This window comes from Carlito syrichta, unplaced genomic scaffold (genome assembly GCF_000164805.1).
Source record: "Carlito syrichta isolate Samal-C Ts95f unplaced genomic scaffold, Tarsius_syrichta-2.0.1 Scaffold309820, whole genome shotgun sequence".
NCBI lineage: Eukaryota > Metazoa > Chordata > Mammalia > Primates > Tarsiidae > Carlito > Carlito syrichta.
This window is the reverse complement of record NW_007253916.1, coordinates 290538-307379: the sequence shown is the minus strand read 5'-3', so window position 1 is coordinate 307379 and position 16842 is coordinate 290538. Positions and strand designations below refer to the sequence as shown.

Below are 16842 nucleotides of genomic sequence, written 5' to 3'. Positions count from 1 at the left end.
TGCCATGGAAACAATAGTCTTTGATTTCTTGCGTGTTGACAATAGGTTATCTGTGCCCTTCACACGTCAAGTCAGTTTTGCTAGATATAAAATCTTTAGCTCATACTTTTTTCTTTCTTTTTCTTTTTCTGAGTCAGAGCCTCGCCTGTCACTCAGGCTGCAGTGCAGTGGCACGAGCATGGCTCACTGTTGCCTTGACCTTTTGGGCTCAAATGATCCTTCTGCCTCAGCCTCCTGAGTAGCTGGGACTGTAGGCATGCACTACCATGTCTGGATAAAGTTTTAATTTTTTTGTAGAGGCAAGGTCTAGCTATATTGCTTAGGTTGGTCTCAAACTCTGGGCTTAAGCAATCCTCCCAGCTTGGCCTCCCAAAGTGCTGGGATTACAGGCACGAGCCACTCGGCCTGGCAGCTCACACTATTTTTTCTCAAGTATCATAAACGTATCTTGAGCATTAAAATTATAAGAAAGTAGTCCAGTCTCTCCTAACAAAACATTATTGTCAAAAAAAGCACATGATAATCTACTTTTCTTTTCCTTATAATCTTGTACTTTCTTTACCTAGCTGCCCAAAGTATATTTTTCTTTCTCTTTAAAGTCTAGTACTTTTTCTAGATTATGTTTTGATGTTGGTTGTTCTGGATTGATAGTCTCAAGCTTGTAGTGTTGCTTTTTCAATATGTGGTTTTAATTTCTATTCTTTTCAATTTCAGGAAACATCTTGAATCATCCACTTTAGTATTTTTCTGTTCCTTTGACTTGGTTTTCTTTTTCAGAGACTGACTCCTGTTCTCCATTGATTGGCTCGTCTTTGCCTATCTTCAATCTTTATCCCTTTCTCTGAGTTCCTTTTATTCTTATTCTTCATTTATTTGTGATTTTAAAACATACATATATTCTTTTTAGCCCCTGTTTCCTTGAAGGCATCGTTTGTTTTGTATGTTAGCTTTTGTTTTCCTTCTGGTTTGCTTTTCATTTCTAAAATTATTTTTCAATGTTATTTTGGGTCTCGTATCATTTTTTAAAGACAGTTTTCAAGAACATACGTGTTCTTCAAGTAATTTTGATCGTTCTTTGAGTCTGTCTTTCCGGCATGTCTTCATTATCCGTAAGGATGCCCCTCCTCATCTTCCTGCTTCCTTCCCTTTCCTCCTCCTTCCTCTTCCCCTTCGCCGTGGTCTTCTGGGATAATAGCTTTGTATGGGATTTGATCTGTATACACACAGCCCAGAGAGGCCACTTCTTCCACTTCCCCACTGCTGTTTCCAATCCCTCCCTCCCAAAAGGAGGATGGTTTTAGACGGGGGCCTTTTGCAAAACCTGAATTTTAATACGAATGTCTTTTAGGAGACATTTTTAGGAGGAGAACTGGTTCATATAGATTTCCTAACCTGGCCGCGCGCCATCTTCTGTTGCTTCCCCTGGTGTTAAAAAAACTCTGTCGCTTGCTGTCTGAGATTCCCTGTTTCTGTTTGCCTCCTCCACTTTTATCTGGACCACGCCCTGCCTTCATCTGGCTCAGTTTTGATTCCACAGCTGGCAGTGGAGTCCTGGAAGAGTCCGTGGAGTTTTCAGGTCGACGTGGCTCCAGCTCCTCACCCAGGCCTCACCCTTGCCTGCCGCCATGACCAGAGCTGGAACGGGCACCTTCGCCACGGCTCATCTGGTACCTGCGCTTTCCTGGGAATACCTGTTGGGTATTTCAGTGTTTTGTCCCCAGGTCCATGAGAGGCCCTGTTGCTGCCGGTGGTATTGCTCATGGGCCTGCCTGTGTGTTGAGGTGAACCTTGTCATCTAGTATTGTTGTCATTGTTGCCTGTGAGTTGTTGTTGTTTGGTGCATTTAGTTTAGTTTCTCTATATGTTGTGTATGTGTGTGTGTGTGTGTGTGTGTGTGTGTGTGTGTGTGTGTGTGTGTGGCATTAGGAAGATGCTCCTTTAGCTGCCATCTTCCCAGAGCCCTCCAACGAGAATTATGCAGGTAGGAGGCATGCCCACTGTTAACTCTGTCACAGCACTTCACACACTGCCTCATGTGCAATGTGGACTTGATAAATGTGGAATGACACGAACCCATCTACCTCTGGATTAGAACCCTAGTCCACAAACAGGCACAAATCTATTTGCAATTTATTAGGAGAATATTCATTTTAACGGTAGGGACACACTGTCAGGGTCTGGCCTGGGAGGAGTCCACCTGCTAGTGGGGAGAGTGGCTCTCTGCTGTCTGAATTTGGAGATCATAAGTGATAAATGTGGAACTGCTTTAGAGTTCACAGCCTGCCACTCGGAACCACCACCGGGATGGGACTCAGTTGGGCAGGTCTGCAACTCCCGGCACCTTTGTCTCTTGAAGTGATTTCTATAGCCGCAGCTGCCCTGCTTCTTGTCTTGGTCCCTAATTAAAACGGTTTTCAGCCCAATAAACAGCCTCACTCTGGCTAATAGAGCTGGGCAGCTCCTCGGCAGCCTCTTCTTTGCCCTCTCAGGATCCCCAGCTCCAGGGTTAAGTTCCTGCCTGCAGCAGAGCCACCCACTGAAACATCTAATGAGGGGAACAGTATTGTTTCTTGGAGACATAATTACCAGAGACACTTAATGCAGCCTTTCCTGAGATAACAGGTCTTTTGAAATGCAATGTGTTGAGGAAGATTCAGTAAAGATCAGCCTTAGCTGTGATGAGTCATTTTAATAATGCCTGATGTCTGTCTCTGCCAAAAGGCTTGGGGGTCTGTCTCTAAAGTTTATTAAACTTTTGTTTGAGAGACTTGTGCTTGGGACTTACCCTTCTAATTCTCTTCTCTTGGTGTTTTAGGCTGTGACTCACTTTGGTGGTGACTTTGGGCAAAGTTGTGAAATTGGTAACTTCCCTTTGAATCTCCCATTACCATGAGACCAATATATCCTAGGTGTTAAGGTACATGTGCTGTCCTTGTGCTTTAGGAGCATTCTCGAAGCCTGGATACTCTGAATTCAAGTAAAAACCACTACTGGGAGATTGGGGGGGTGGGGGAGGCGGCAGAGAGAGAAAGGGCAAAAAACCTGGAATTTATTTATAAAAAATGATGCATTTATTTCAACACGTTTAAACTTCAGTCACCTTCAAAGTACTCTTCGTTTGGTGCAGTACTTCTATGGAGATGCTTTTTCTACTCCTCAGAATAGTTTTTGAGATTGTCCATGTTGATGCCTTTCAGTGTTTCGGCCGTCTTTTATTTCACCTTTTCCACATGGGCAAAACGTTTTCCTTTGAGGACCTTTCCATTGGGGAAGCAAAAATAATGTTGCCCGGGACAAGAACAGGTGTTAGGGAGGGTGGAGAGTGGGGGTCATGCCGTGTTTGGTTAAAAACTGCTGAAGACGCAGTGCGGTGTGGGCAGGGGTGCTCATGAAATGGGCACACGCGTTGAAAGACTCTCCAAAAATAACTTCACCAGAGCCAAGCACAGCCCTTCCCAGCATTTAGCTGGCACACTGCTGCTGGTGGGGTCCTAGAACACTTAGCTGGTGGGGACAGCCTGGACTACACGGCGCCCGCCCTCCAAGAGATAATTCTAGGTTTTTTGGATTCCCCCTCATACACTGGAGACCTCTGAGGACTCTTATGCCTGGCCTTCCCAGGGACCCCTCTGTCTTCCTCAAAACGAGAACAAAACAGACAGACAAAACTTATGAGTAAGAAACTTTTATTTGGCTCTTACCTTAATTAAATGTACCTGGGAAGCCACTGACTTAAAGTGACTCCTAAGAAAACCACTTTGTTGTGTAAATATGACTTTGTAATGTGAAAATGAAAAGAAACGTCTCCCTAACTTATCTGTTTTAAAATGTTAACTTCTAAATATTGCCCTGTCATCCTTCAAGGCGAAGCCATATGGTTTTTTTTGGTTTGGTTTGGTTGCTTTTTTTTTTTCTTTTAACTTTCATCATCTCCCCTGTCATTTTCTGAAAAGGTAAACAGTTTCTTTCACATGAGCTGTGTGATTTCTCTCTCTCATTGCTCCTCTCCTATCATTGTTCATTCTGTTTGCACCTTTTGCCCCAGGAAGCAGAGGAAAAGTCTTGAACCTGGGAGTGAGAGAGTTCTGGGTTCCCAGTCCAGCCTTGCCCTAACTTGCTATGAGAATTTGGCACGTTAGTTAGCCTCTCTGAGCCTCTGTTTTCTTACCTGTAAAATGGATACTAAAAAATTCCCTGCGTTGCAACAGGATTAATGTAATAATATATATGTAGTCCCTGCCACAATGTAGATGCTAAAAAACAACTGCCCCTTCACGGGACACCATCCTGCCAATGAAAATGGGCCTTTTGCCAAGCAGAGATACTTCATGATATTGTCTCTCTACCCCTACCCCTCATGAGTGGAGCTGCCCCCTTTCTGCTCCTCATTGCTGAGAACGTTCTTTTTTTTTTTTCTGAGTTGGAGTCTCACTCTGTTGCCCAGACTGGAGTGCAGTGGCCGCTCCCGGCCACCTCAGCCTCGACCTGCTGGGCTCCGGCGATCCTTCCGCCTCAGCCTTCTAAGTAGCCGGAACTACAGGCGCGCACAACCACGCCCGGCTGATTTTTTGATTTATTGTAGAGATGAAGTCTCCGCCCAGGTGGGTCTCGAACCCGCGGGCTCAGGCAATCCACTCACCTCAGCCTCCCAAAGGCGCGGGGTTAGAGGCTGAGCCACCAAGCCCGGCTGAGGACGTTTCTTGATACAAGTTTAGCTACAGCCACGGCAGCTAATCGGAACTTCCCACTCACAGTCACACCAGAAACAAAAGGACCCAGCCCCAAAATGTGGGCCTGGATCTTTAACAAGGTGGATGGTGTGGGTGGTGTGTGGGGGGATGCTGAGGGTGGAGGACTTGGCCGAGCTTTGCATGCCTCAACTCTGTTTCCTTCAAGCAGCCCCCCTAGAGTCTAGAGTCCGCAGAGCGGTCCCTTCACCTTCTTCCTCCACCATTTTCCCCCGCGGGAGGGTGGTCTCAGATGGGGACCCTTCTGCAAAAGTTGCCGTAGAGACTGAAGAATCAAGCTCGTGCCTGCCGGGCCTTGTTTCTCTCTGGGCCTCTCTCCCTGCCTTTTTCCTCCTCGCCCGTTTTTAGACACAACTCCCTGCACCACCCCGCACGCCCCTCATTTCCTTTCTTCTCCTGGCCCCCGGCTCTTGGGCTCTTGTTCCTGCCCCTGCCTCCCACCCCGATACACTCAGCTGCTTAAATGTCATTTGTGAAACAACAGAAGGACATGCTGTTTATGCAGCAGCATCTTGGAGAAAAAAATTTTTGATCCGTTTGGTGTTAAGAGCACTCACAAGAAATGTATTCAGGGACCCTCGCCAGCCTCTTCCTCGGTGTGGCTCACATTGGGTGGCTGGTGATCAAGCAAGAAAAGCACCTTCCCCCAGAAATGTCCACTCGCCTGCCACTTCTGTCCTCCCCCTCGGACACCTTTGTCTTTCCTTCTGTATTCGAAGCCCAGAGGTTCCTCATTCGTTTTCAAGCTGGGAAAGCCATCCTCATCCCGTTCCTTCTCATGCTCTTAAACCAGGTTCTTGGGAAACCTGTTATGGCTCTGTCTGTCTGTCTGCTGTGCTTCTCTGGGCCACAAGAGGGGAAGACTGGAGACACCGTCCCTGTTGTGACCCACGGAGCCAGCTAGTTGTGGGAGAAAACTGTCGGAGTGGGCGGGACCTTCCTTCCCAAGGTACCAGTGTGCCAAGGACATACCACCTCCTTGAGGAACTAGATTTACACCTTTACTCCAGACCCTATGTGCTCTTTCCTGTTCCGTGACTGTGTGTAATTTTCCTCTTGACTGTAAAGTTCTCGAGGGCAGGATTCACTTCGTACTTGGTAGATGCTAACCGTTTGCTGGAAGGAAGAACACACACTTATTCACTTAAGTGAGGGTCTGAGGCGGGAGCAAAGCAAAGGGGTCTCTTTCTGCAGACTTCTTCATGGTGCTCTGCTGGGGAAATGGCGCATACACAGTTGTATTATTTTTTTAAAACCCAGAGACGCTTCCCTCATTACCCAAGGTCCAGATAAGCAATTAGGCTATGAATTGGAATTTTAATTAGCTCAGTGTTCTGGCCAAAACACCTGATTGCAATATAGTGACCTGACTGGATCGTGCCTGCCGGTGTGAGTTATTCAGTCACTGGGACTGTGGTGCTTTGAGTTTAGTCAGATCGTAATTCGTGGACACCCCGAGTGGGATTTTCGCGGCCTCTCAGGATCGTCCAAGCAAGCTCCTCAGGCCTCGCCTGTGTCCTAGGACCCTCGATGCAGGAGCAGTTTGGGAGATACTGTTGTCACAGTTCAGAATTGTCCCCGGCAGGTCTCCATCACACCATGCCATTCTGTCTCGTGCTCACTTTCAGTGCCCGAGGAAGAGCATTGTGGAGCAGAAACTTCCCTCTTACCTTCTGGCCATAGTCAGAAGCTGGAGGACATGAAAAATAGCTCAATTCTCACACAGCAGAACACATCGAGAGTTCTTGTTCTCACGAGTTGTTTTGACACTCCACTCAACGAGAGTTCGACAATTCGAGGTTTGCAGCGTAAGTGACCTTCTCTAAAAGTACTCCCTGTGTCTTCATTGACTTTGAATAGACCTTAATGGATGGGTGAATCTGGGTGGAGTTTGGTCCCTCCACCATGGTTATGAAACACCAATGGGCACCCTCTGGGCTATGCTCGAAATGCACAGTAGACACACTCTCCAATTCTGTTTTGGGGAAGTCCCCGGATGCTGAAACACTGGTGTGATCGATTCCGTGTGGGTAGGTCTTTCCCAAACCATGAATTCTTCCTCCCTGAAATATCATTAGTTGATCCTGTCTTAAAAATCAGGCAGGAGTCAGGTTCCTTATTTTCCAGTGCCGTTTGAGCCTCTCAGTTGAATAACATGTGTGAGATTGTCTTTATCTGCTTTTTTCCCTCACCTCTGAATTCCTCGTGGAGACAGCTTTGCCAAACAGACAGGAAGCAAAATTAGAAGCTTTTCCCTGTGCCGACTTCTAAGGGCCTTCCTGGTTTTCTAAGAAGCAACCAAGAAAAAAAAGAAAAGAAAAAAGAAAAAGTCGAGACTAGAAGAAGCAAACTTTTAGCTAATTATCATCTTTTTTCCCCTCCGAGCTGGAGCCCTGTTCTTAATTTCCTGACCAGCTTGTGCCCCTCCCCCGCGCCCTCCAAGCATCTGTGGTGGTTTCCAATTGAGCCGCATTCCTGCTGCTCTGAATTTCCAACATACCATACCAGTTGGTTTGCCAAACAGTGAACTGCCAGCCATCTGCCATCCAAAGTCAGAATTTACATTGTTTCATCTTAAAATAACGCCTCCGGAATAGCAAGCCACTCTATGCATCAGGTTTTCAAATTGACAATCAGCCAGAATTAAAAACAAATACCAAATGGGCATAAAAAAAAACGTGATGGGGGAGGGGAGCATGGCATTTAACAGAGAGTTTATTTTTCAGCAGTTTTTTTACCTGATTTTTCCAACCAAAATAGCCATGCCATTTAATTTTATCCGCAACAGCAGGAACTACTTATAGACCGAGAGCGTTCACTTTGTGCTTGCCTGGCTCTTGCCGGGAGAGGACCCAAGGAGCTTGGGGCGGGAGCAATCATCCTGGCCGCAGGCAAAAGGGATCTGTTCAAATCTCAGGTGACAGGAAAGGAAGGCTTGTCTGCACCTCTTCTTGGCCGGCCTCCTGGCTGCTCAGATGAGAAGGACGAGGCACCTGAAGGTAGACCGCCTGGTCCAAAGTCACATGCTGCTGATGGCTGATGGAGGAGGGATGTTGTGAACCCAGGCCTCCTGGCTCCAGGCAGATCCTTCTGCTCCGTCCTTCCTTGTCTCCCCCCTGCCCTGACCAGTCATTGTAGCTACGGGGGCAAGACGGGTGCCCTTCAAACCCTTTAGTCCTTAATACTGAGCTGCACCAACCTTTCCTGCCTTATCTCCCTAGCTTCTTCAGAACAGACAGGCAGGATGCGATGTCCGTCTGCAGGGCTAGGGGAACACCTGGGGGTCTGTGATGCTGGCCCTGTGGCCTGTCTGAGGGGAGCCGCGACCGCGTATCTGGATGGCTCTCCAGAGCAGATGGGCTCAAAGGAGATTTCTTTATTTGCAAGGGAAAGAGAAGAGGCTTCATGTTTCTTTTAGGGAAGCTTTTCCAGGCAAAGGCAGCTTGGGGAAAAGTGAAGTTACAAGTGGGCAGAAGAAGCAGGGGGCTCTAAATTTATCCCAAAGACACCTGCCTGTGGTTCAGAATTCTGTGCCGCAGGCATGCCAGTCCAAGCTGGGAAGATGCAAGGACCCCGGGCTGGGCAGGGTGCCGGGTGGCTCCCAGCCAGTCTCCGTGCTCCCTCTCTGGAATTCTCCTTGAGCTGGCAGGGGAGACAGTGGCAAGCATGAGCCCGGATGGACCTACGTTCTGGACTCCAGGCATGCAGCCTGCTCAACCAGGTCTTGATGTGAGGTCAGTGATGGGAGCAGTGACTGTTCTTTGGTTTGGTTTGGTTTGGTTTGGGGCCCCACCGTGGCATCTCCACTTGGAAGCTCCTCTCAGCCTCGGGGCCCTCCATGCTGCTGTAGCCCCGCCTGGGGCTCTGGCGGTCCCTGCCACCTGAGCTGGACTTCACACGGGGGCACCTGTCCCTCCTGCAATCTTACTGGTCTCTTGAGCACCATTAGCACATGCTCAGCGAATGGTCGTTTAATGAGTGGGTCAATGAATTGCAGAGATAATACTGAACTTAGCCTGTCGGATCGACCACCAGACCCGGGGCCCACCCGATCTCTTCGGTGAAAGTGGCCGTGGGCTTTCCTGAGGTCTCGGTTTTGTGGTTCCAGTTGGCATTACTATTATAGCAGTCCCCCCTTATCTGTCGTTTCGCTTTTGTGGTGTCCGTTCCCCACGGTTCCGGAAATGCACTGAATGGAAAATTCCCGTAACAAACATTCTGAGTTGCGTGATGAAATCACATGCTGTCCCTCTTCATCTGTCTGGGGACATGAGTCGTCCTTTTTTTGCCCAGCGGATTCACACTGTCTGTGCCGCCTGCCCATTTGTCACGTCAGTGGCAATCTTGGTGATCAGACGGACAGATCACAAGAAGAGTGAGCACAGTGCAATAAGGTATTTTGAGAAAGAGAGAGGGAGGGAGAGAGAGACCACATTCACCTAACTTGAATTACAGTATATTGTTTTAACTGTTCCATTTTATTACTGGTTAGTGATTTTAATCTCTTATTATGCCTAATTTATAAATGAAACTTTGTTATAGGCATGAATGTAGACAGAAGAGCATAGTGTATGGAGGGTTCGGTATTATCTGAGGTTTTGGGTATCCACTGGGGGTCTTGGAACGTGTCCTTTGCAGATAAGGGGCGACTTCTGCAGTAGCCAGTTAGTGAGCGTATCCGCGTGTGTCAGTCATCGCACGAGGTGTTTTAAACATGTTCTTATCTGGTAACTTACTTTGGCTTATTAATAGTAACCCTGAGAGGTGAGGAGCCAATCAAGACACAGAGGTGTCGACTTTCCCCAGTTCACGCTGAGTGGCAGAGGCAGGCCGGAACTTGAAGGCCTCCGACCAGGTGCATCCGCTTGCTCTGGCCCTGGCACTGACGGGACCTCCTGGGGAGCGCTGTGTTCAGTGCTGGAGACAGTCTGAAGTGGCTCCATCCGTGGCACGCCTGGAAGGGGAGACCCCGCGGGGAGGCCGTTCCGCTTAGCCTGAGAAGATACCCAGGGAGCCGTGAAGGCTGTGTGCAAGATTCTGCCTGGCTGTCCTGGGAGGAGGGTGCTCACTGACTCCCAGGGACAGGAGGGGACTTGGGGTGAAAATGGCAGGCGCCAGCACTGGCCATCTGGAGGGCTTTCCAAGCGAATGGAGACACTCAACCGTAGAGTCCCCTGCCCCACAGAGGAGGGACTGTCCCTTCCCAGCAGTACTAGGCGGTGGCAGAATGACCATTTGTCTTGAAGCCGCGGAAAGAAAGGATGCCGCGCTGATTCAGATTGCACATCCACTCCGGCTCCAAATTTGGTTAGTTCCATATTGCGATGATCCTTTTTTAAAGCTGAAAATAGTCTTAACTTATTTTTACAGATTGAGTCATTTTAAGGGCTCCCCCTGCCCAGCCTTGGAAATCTGATCAGAAGAATCCAAATTTGTTTTAAAACAAAACAAAACACAACACAATTAAAATTTACAAACAAGATGAAATGCAACGCTGCCATTTGATTTGCTGAAAGGTGTCCTCCCTTGCAAAAAGCAGAAGATGAATGTGTGACTCCTTCCAGGGGCGTGGTGTTGATTTGCCCTGGCCGGGGCTGCAGCTCACTCACAGCATGAGGGCTGAGAACATATCGGGGTGGTCCTGCTCCCGAGTGCTTCTAGTGAGGGAATCTTTAGGTGCCAGTTGAAAACCCTGCCTAGCTATGGGCCCCAAAGCTATTTTCAAGATAGCTGTTCTACAACAAAACATAAAAGCTCTTTTATAAAGCAGTTGTGAGACAGTTTGTATCTGACCCTGAGTTAAAGGCGTTACTAAGGGAACCATGTAGAGAGTGCGATTGTATTTAAATGCTTCTACCTCTCAAGACTCCCCTTGACAGAAGGAATGTCTCTCCCTCAGATATAATAGAAAGTCACTCCTTCCTTGTAAGTTTCATGGTGTCCGCAGCCTGCACGTGCTTGTACCTGTCTGTCACCACTTTTCCCTTCTGCCTAGGAGATGGGATAGTAAACTCTGAAGAGCCTTTTGCCGATCCAACGTCCAGAAAAATCAAAGAGAGGCTTCCCCTCTAAGGTCTCCAAGAGCTTAGAAAGAAAATAGAATTTTTGTGGCTCTAGGACACGGCTGTGACAATCAGGGAACAACACACACAGGTGTGTTGAGACAATAGGCACGAAGTCCAAAAGCCAAAAGACCAAGTGTCAAGATCCAAGCTCGTGATTTACAATGAGTTTGAGATTAACTCTGCATTCGTTATTTTTTCTGCATCTTTTTTTGGGGGAGGGGGAGGGGAGATAGTGATATTAAGTGGTGACTGAATACTTAAGGATAAGTTATTAAGGTAAGTTTCGTGACTGTTTAACACTACCTCATGTTAAGTATTAAAAACTAAAGTGGCCTTTTAAATACTGTGGAATAATGGCTCTTTTCATGAAGAGTTCTTTTTAAATTTTATTTTATTACAGAGATGTGGGATTCAAGTGAGGATTAACTACGGAGGTAGGCTGCATGCAGGTGAAGTCTGGGCTTCCAGCTGGCCCTCCTTCCCCTGGTAGTGGACCTGGCACCCTTTATGTTATCATGTACCTCCTATATTTGTCCCTCCTTCCCTCCTCTCGCAGTGCCCAGCAACTGCAGATCTCTCCTTTGTGTTCATGTGATTATTGTTCAGGGCCTACTTATGAGTGAGAGAGCAGGCGATGTTCAGAGGTTTTTTTGTTTCTATATTAGATCACTTAGCATGATGGTCTCCAACTCCGTCCAATTTGCTGCGAAGTCCTTGATTTTGTTCTTCTTTATGGCTGTGTAATACTCCATCATGTATATGTACCACATTTTCTTTATCCAGTCCACTTTTGTTGGGCAGTAGGGCTGGTTTCCATATTTTAGCTATTGTGAATAGTGCAACAATAAACATGCGCATGCAGGTATCGTTTTGGTAGAAGGGTTTATGTTCCTCCAGGTATATCCCAAGAGGAGGATTGCTGGATCACATGGAAGGTCAATTTGTAGTTCTTTAAGGAACCACCACACTGCTTTCCCTAGAGGTTGAACTGGTTTGCATTCCCAGTGAGTGTGGAGAAGTGTTCTCTTTTCACCACTCATGTGCCAGTATGTGTTGTTTGTTGACTTATTAATAACAACCATCCTTACTGGAGTTAAGTGGTATCTCATTGTAGTTTTGATTTGCATTTCTCTAATGATTAGCAAGGCTGAGCATTTTTTCACGTGTCTGTGGCTGCTTGTATGTCATCTTTTGAGAAGTGTCTGTTCATGTCCTTTGCCCACTTTTTAATGGGGTTGTTTTTTTCCTGTCACTTTGTTTGAGCTCCTTATAGATTTTGGATATCAGGGCTTTGCCAGATGCATAATTTGCAAATGTTTTCTCCCATTCTGTGGGTTGTCTCATTACTCTCTTAATGTTGTTGTTGTTGTTGTTGTTTCCGTGCAAAAGATTTTCAGTTTGATGGGGTCCCACTTGCCTATCTTAGTTTTTATGTCTTTTGCTTTTAGGAACTTGATCAAGAATTCTTTGCCTACTCCAATGTGCATAAGGGTGTTTCTTTTATTTTCATCTAGGATTCCTATAGTTTGAGATTTCACATGCAAGCGTTTGATCCATTTTGAGTGGATTTTTGTATATGGTGATTGGTAGGGGCGAACTTTGTTCTACATATGGTCAACCAGTTTTCCCAGCACCATTTGCTAAATATGGTCTCCTTTCCCCAGTGATTGTTATTGGTGGCTTTGTCAAAGATGAATTGGTTGAGAGACCACGTTTTGGTTTCTGGGATCTCTGTCCTGTTCCATTGGTCTATGTGTCTATTCTTGTACCAGTACCAGCTGTTTTAGTTACTGTAGACTTGTAATGAAGTTTAAAGTCTGGAAGTGTGATACCTCCTGCTTTGTTCCTTTTGCTGAGGATTGTTTTTGGCTATTTGTGCTCTTTTCTGTTTTCATATGAATTTCTGTATTGTTGTTTCTGCATCTGAGAAAAATTATGTTGGTAATTTGGTGGGTATTGCATTCAATCTGTAGATTGCCTTGGGTAGGATGGACATCTTGACATCTTGCTTCTTCCAATCCATGAGCAGGGAGTGTTTTTCCATTTGTTTGTGTCATCATTGGTTTCTTTGAGCAGTGTTTTGTAGTTCTTATTGTGAAGATCTTTCACTTCTCTGGTTAGGTGGATGCCAAGGTATTTCATTTGTGTGTGTGTGTGTGTGTGTGTGTGTGTGTGTGTGTGTGTGTGTCTATTGTGAATGGAATTGTGCTTTTTATTTGGTTTTCTGCCTGCTTGTTGCTGGTGTACAGAAATGCAATTGCCTTTTGCATGTTGATTTTATACCCCAAAACCTTAACAAAGTCGTTTATCAGGGCAAGGAGGCTTTTGACAGACTCTCTTGGGTTTTCAAAATATCGAATCATATCGTTCACAAAGAGGGATAGCTTAACTTCCTCTTTTCTTATCTGGATACCTCTGATTTCCTTCTCTTGCCGGATTGCTCTGGCTAGGACTTCCAGCACTGTGTTGAAAAGGAGGGGTGAGGGTAGGCGTCCTTGTCTCTTCCTGTTCTCAGGGGAAATCCTTCCAACTTCTGCCCATTGAGCAAAATGCTGGCTGTGGGTTTATCATAGACGGCTCTTGCTGTTTTGAGAAATGTTCCTTCCATGCCTAGGTGTTCAAAGGTCTTTATCAAGAACGGATGCTGGATTTTGTCAAATGCTTTTTCTGCATCTAATGATATAGTCATGTGGTTCTTGTTTTTACATCTGTTAACGTCTTGAATTACATCTATGGTTTTGTGAATGTTAAACCAGCGCTGCATCCCAGGAATGAAGCCCACCTGGTCGTGGCGGGTGACCCTTAAGATGTGCTATGGATCCGATTTGCTAGAATCTTGTTGAGAATTTTTGCATCTATGTTCATCAAGGGAATTGGCCTGTAATTCTCTTTCCTCGTTGGGTCTTTGCCAGGTTTGAGTATCAGTGTGATGTTAGCAACATAAAATGATTTGGGGAGAATTCCATCTTTCTCGATTGCCTGGATTATTTTTGATAAAATTGGTATCAGCTCTTCCTTGTATGTCTTGTAGAATTCAGCCAGGAAGCCATCTGGTCCAGGGCTTTTTTTTTTTGGTGGGGAGATTTCTTATGACTGAATCAATTTTCTGGATTTTTATTGGTTTGTTTAGAGTTTCAACTTCTTCTTGGTTCAACCTTGGGAGGTTGCGTGGTGTCAGAAAGTCCTCCATTTCTTTTATGTTTTCAAGTTTCTTGCATACAAGTTTGCATAGTAATCTCTGATAATCTTTTGAATTTCTTCGGGGTCAGTTGTGATTTCACCTTTTGCTTTTCTAGTTGTGTTTATTTGAACTCTCTTTCTCTTTTATTTAGTCAGTCTTGCCAGGGGTCCATCAATCTTATTTATCCTTTCAAAGAACCAGCTTTTTGTCTTGTTGATTTTTCTATGATATTTTTGTTTCTATGTCCTACAATTGTGATTTTATCTTATTGATCTGGATTTTTCTGCTGAAATTAGGATTTAGGTGATCTTGCCTTTCCAGCTCCCTCCCTTAGATATGATGTTAGACTGTTTACTTGTGATTTTTCTGTTTTCTTGATGTGTGTGTGCAATACTATGACTTTTCCTCTTAACAGTGCTTTCGTGGCATCCTAGAGATTCTGATAAGATGTATCTTTGTTTTCATTTGTTTCCAGGAATCTTTTTATTTCTGTTTTGATTTCCATGTTGACCCAGAAGTCATTCAGCAGCATATTGATTAGTGTCCATGTCCTTGTGTGTTTTGGGGGGGATCTTGCTGGTGGTGATATTTATTTTTATTTCACTGTGGTCTGAGAAGATATGTGCTATTATTTCAATCTTCTGAAATTTGTTTATGCTTGACTTATATCTGAGAATGTGATCTTGGGTTATGTTTCACATGCTGATGAGCAGAATGTAGTTGTTGAGTAAAGTGTTCTGTAGACGTCTATTATGTCCTTTTGGTCAATGTTGAGTTGAGGTTCTAGATCTCCTTACTGTTTTTTGCCTCGATGATCTATCTAAACCTGTTGGTGGAGTATTTAGCTCTCTAGCTATGATTATGTGAGAGTCAATGTCCTCTCTTATTTACTTAGTAGTTGTTTTATAAAACCTGGTGCTCCTGTGTTGGGTGCATATATGTTTAAGGGATGGATATTTTTTGCTGGCGGATTGAGCTTTTTATCATTATGTAGTGTCTTTCTATGTCCTTTTTAATTTTCGATAGCTTAAAGTCCACCTTGTCTGATGTCATAATAACTACTCTTGCTTTCTTCTGTTTTCTGTTCACCTACAAGATCATTTTTCAGCCTTCAGCTTTAGGTCTGTAGGTGACCTTTGCAATGATATGAGTTTTCTGGAGGCAGCAGATTGTTGGATTGTGCTTTTTTATCCAGTTTGCCACTCTATGTCTTTCCAACAGTGTATTTAGTCCATTCATGTTTAGGTTGATTATTGAAACGTGAGAGTTTATCTCTGCCATGGGACTCTCAGGGGTTGTTTTGTTTCCTTTTAACTTTTGTATTTGTATAATCATTTTTGTGGATGCTCTGTATGCTCTGTTAACTCTGTGTTTTCCTGTACTTTTGTGATGGGCATGACTGTTCTTTTTTTCCCCTGTGTTCAAGACTTTCTTAAGCCTCTCCTGAAGGGCTGATCTGGAGGTGGCATTGTTCTTTTAGGGAGTGGATGTCTGTGAAAGATTTTAATTCTCTGTAACTGATAAGGCTTAACTTGATGAGGTAGAAAATTCTTGATTGAAATTGCTTATTTTTAAGAATGTTAAAAATTGGACTCCAAGTCTCTTCTGACTTGTGGTGTTTCTGCAGATAAGTCTGGAGTGATTCTGATGGGTCTTCCCCAGTAGGTAGTCTGACCTTTATCTCTTGCTGCCTTTAGGATTTTTTCTTTCTTGCTTACTTTGTGAAGGCAGATTACTATGTCTTGGGGTTGGTCTTCTCATGTAATACGTTGCAGGGGTTCTCTGAATCTCTTGTGCTTGAATGGTCACATCTCTGGTGAAATGAGGAAAGTTATTTTGGATGACCTCATGGAATGCTTGTTTCAAGGTGTTCTCCGTTTCCCTTTCTGCTTCAAGGATACCAATCAGGCATAGATTTGGCTTCTTGACAGAGTTCCAAATCTCTTGGAGGCTTTACTCCTTCCTTTTGAGTTTTTTTCCTGTTTTTAACAGATTGGGTTATTTCCATATTTTGGTCTTCAAGCTCTGAGATTCTTTTCTCTGCTTGGTTGTTTCTGCTTCCTATGCTTGTTAGTTTGTTATTTATTTTTGAGGATGGAGTTCTTTATTTCCATTATTTCACAATAGGTTTCTTTTTTTTCAATTGGCCAACTCTGCTCTTACTTCCTGTATGATGTCAGTGAGTTTCACTTCTTGTTTCTCTTTTACCATCCAATCTCTAATTTTTGTGGCTGTCAACTGGGATAGGTCATTCTGGGAGGTTTCTATTGTTTGTGCTCTGATGGCTGTTTTTTTGGGCTCTGTCTCTTTAGGACGTTGAGGGTTGCTTGTATTTTTTGGTTGATTTTTCATCTGTGACAGGTCTCTTTTCCTTCTTTATAATTCCTGGTGCTCCTGTGTTGGGTGCATATATTCCATCACTCAGAGAGATGGAGAAGCGTTTACTTCTGCTGCTTGCTTTGCCCTGTGGCAGGTTACTGTAATTGCAGGTTCTCTCCCCCACTGATAAACTAGTCAAACCGGTTTTTAGCTCCTGCTGCGCTGGGGAGCTGCGAGCTGACTCCTCTTAGAATCACTCATCACTCTCCTTCACCTAGCAGAGCTTTTGACCTTGCCTGAGCCTGGAACAGGGTGGGGAGGAGGACTGGGGGGGAGAGAGAGTGGGGGGGAGGGTGCCCAGAATCCCATGACTGCCGTTGCTTTCTGGTCTCTGTATGTCCAAAGAGATCCCTGTTGGGTGCAGGGGTGTGTCAGCAACTAGGTCCCTACACTTTGCCTTGCTGGCAAGAGAGATGCCAGTCTGCTTCTCTACTAGTTGTCAGTGGCAGGTGTGCCAGTCAGATTCACT

At 45.2% G+C, this 16842-nt stretch overlaps 1 long non-coding RNA gene across 1 annotated transcript in view; it reads left to right on the top strand.

Annotated features, from left to right (window-relative positions):
* Positions 1-8322: 8322 nt before the first annotated feature.
* The window catches only part of LOC103270379, a 72995-nt gene continuing 64475 nt past the window's right edge, over positions 8323-16842 (top strand). Inside the window, exon 1 of the long non-coding RNA XR_504961.1 lies at positions 8323-8482. This is a non-coding gene — a long non-coding RNA (uncharacterized LOC103270379). The remainder of the gene's footprint in view (positions 8483-16842) is intronic.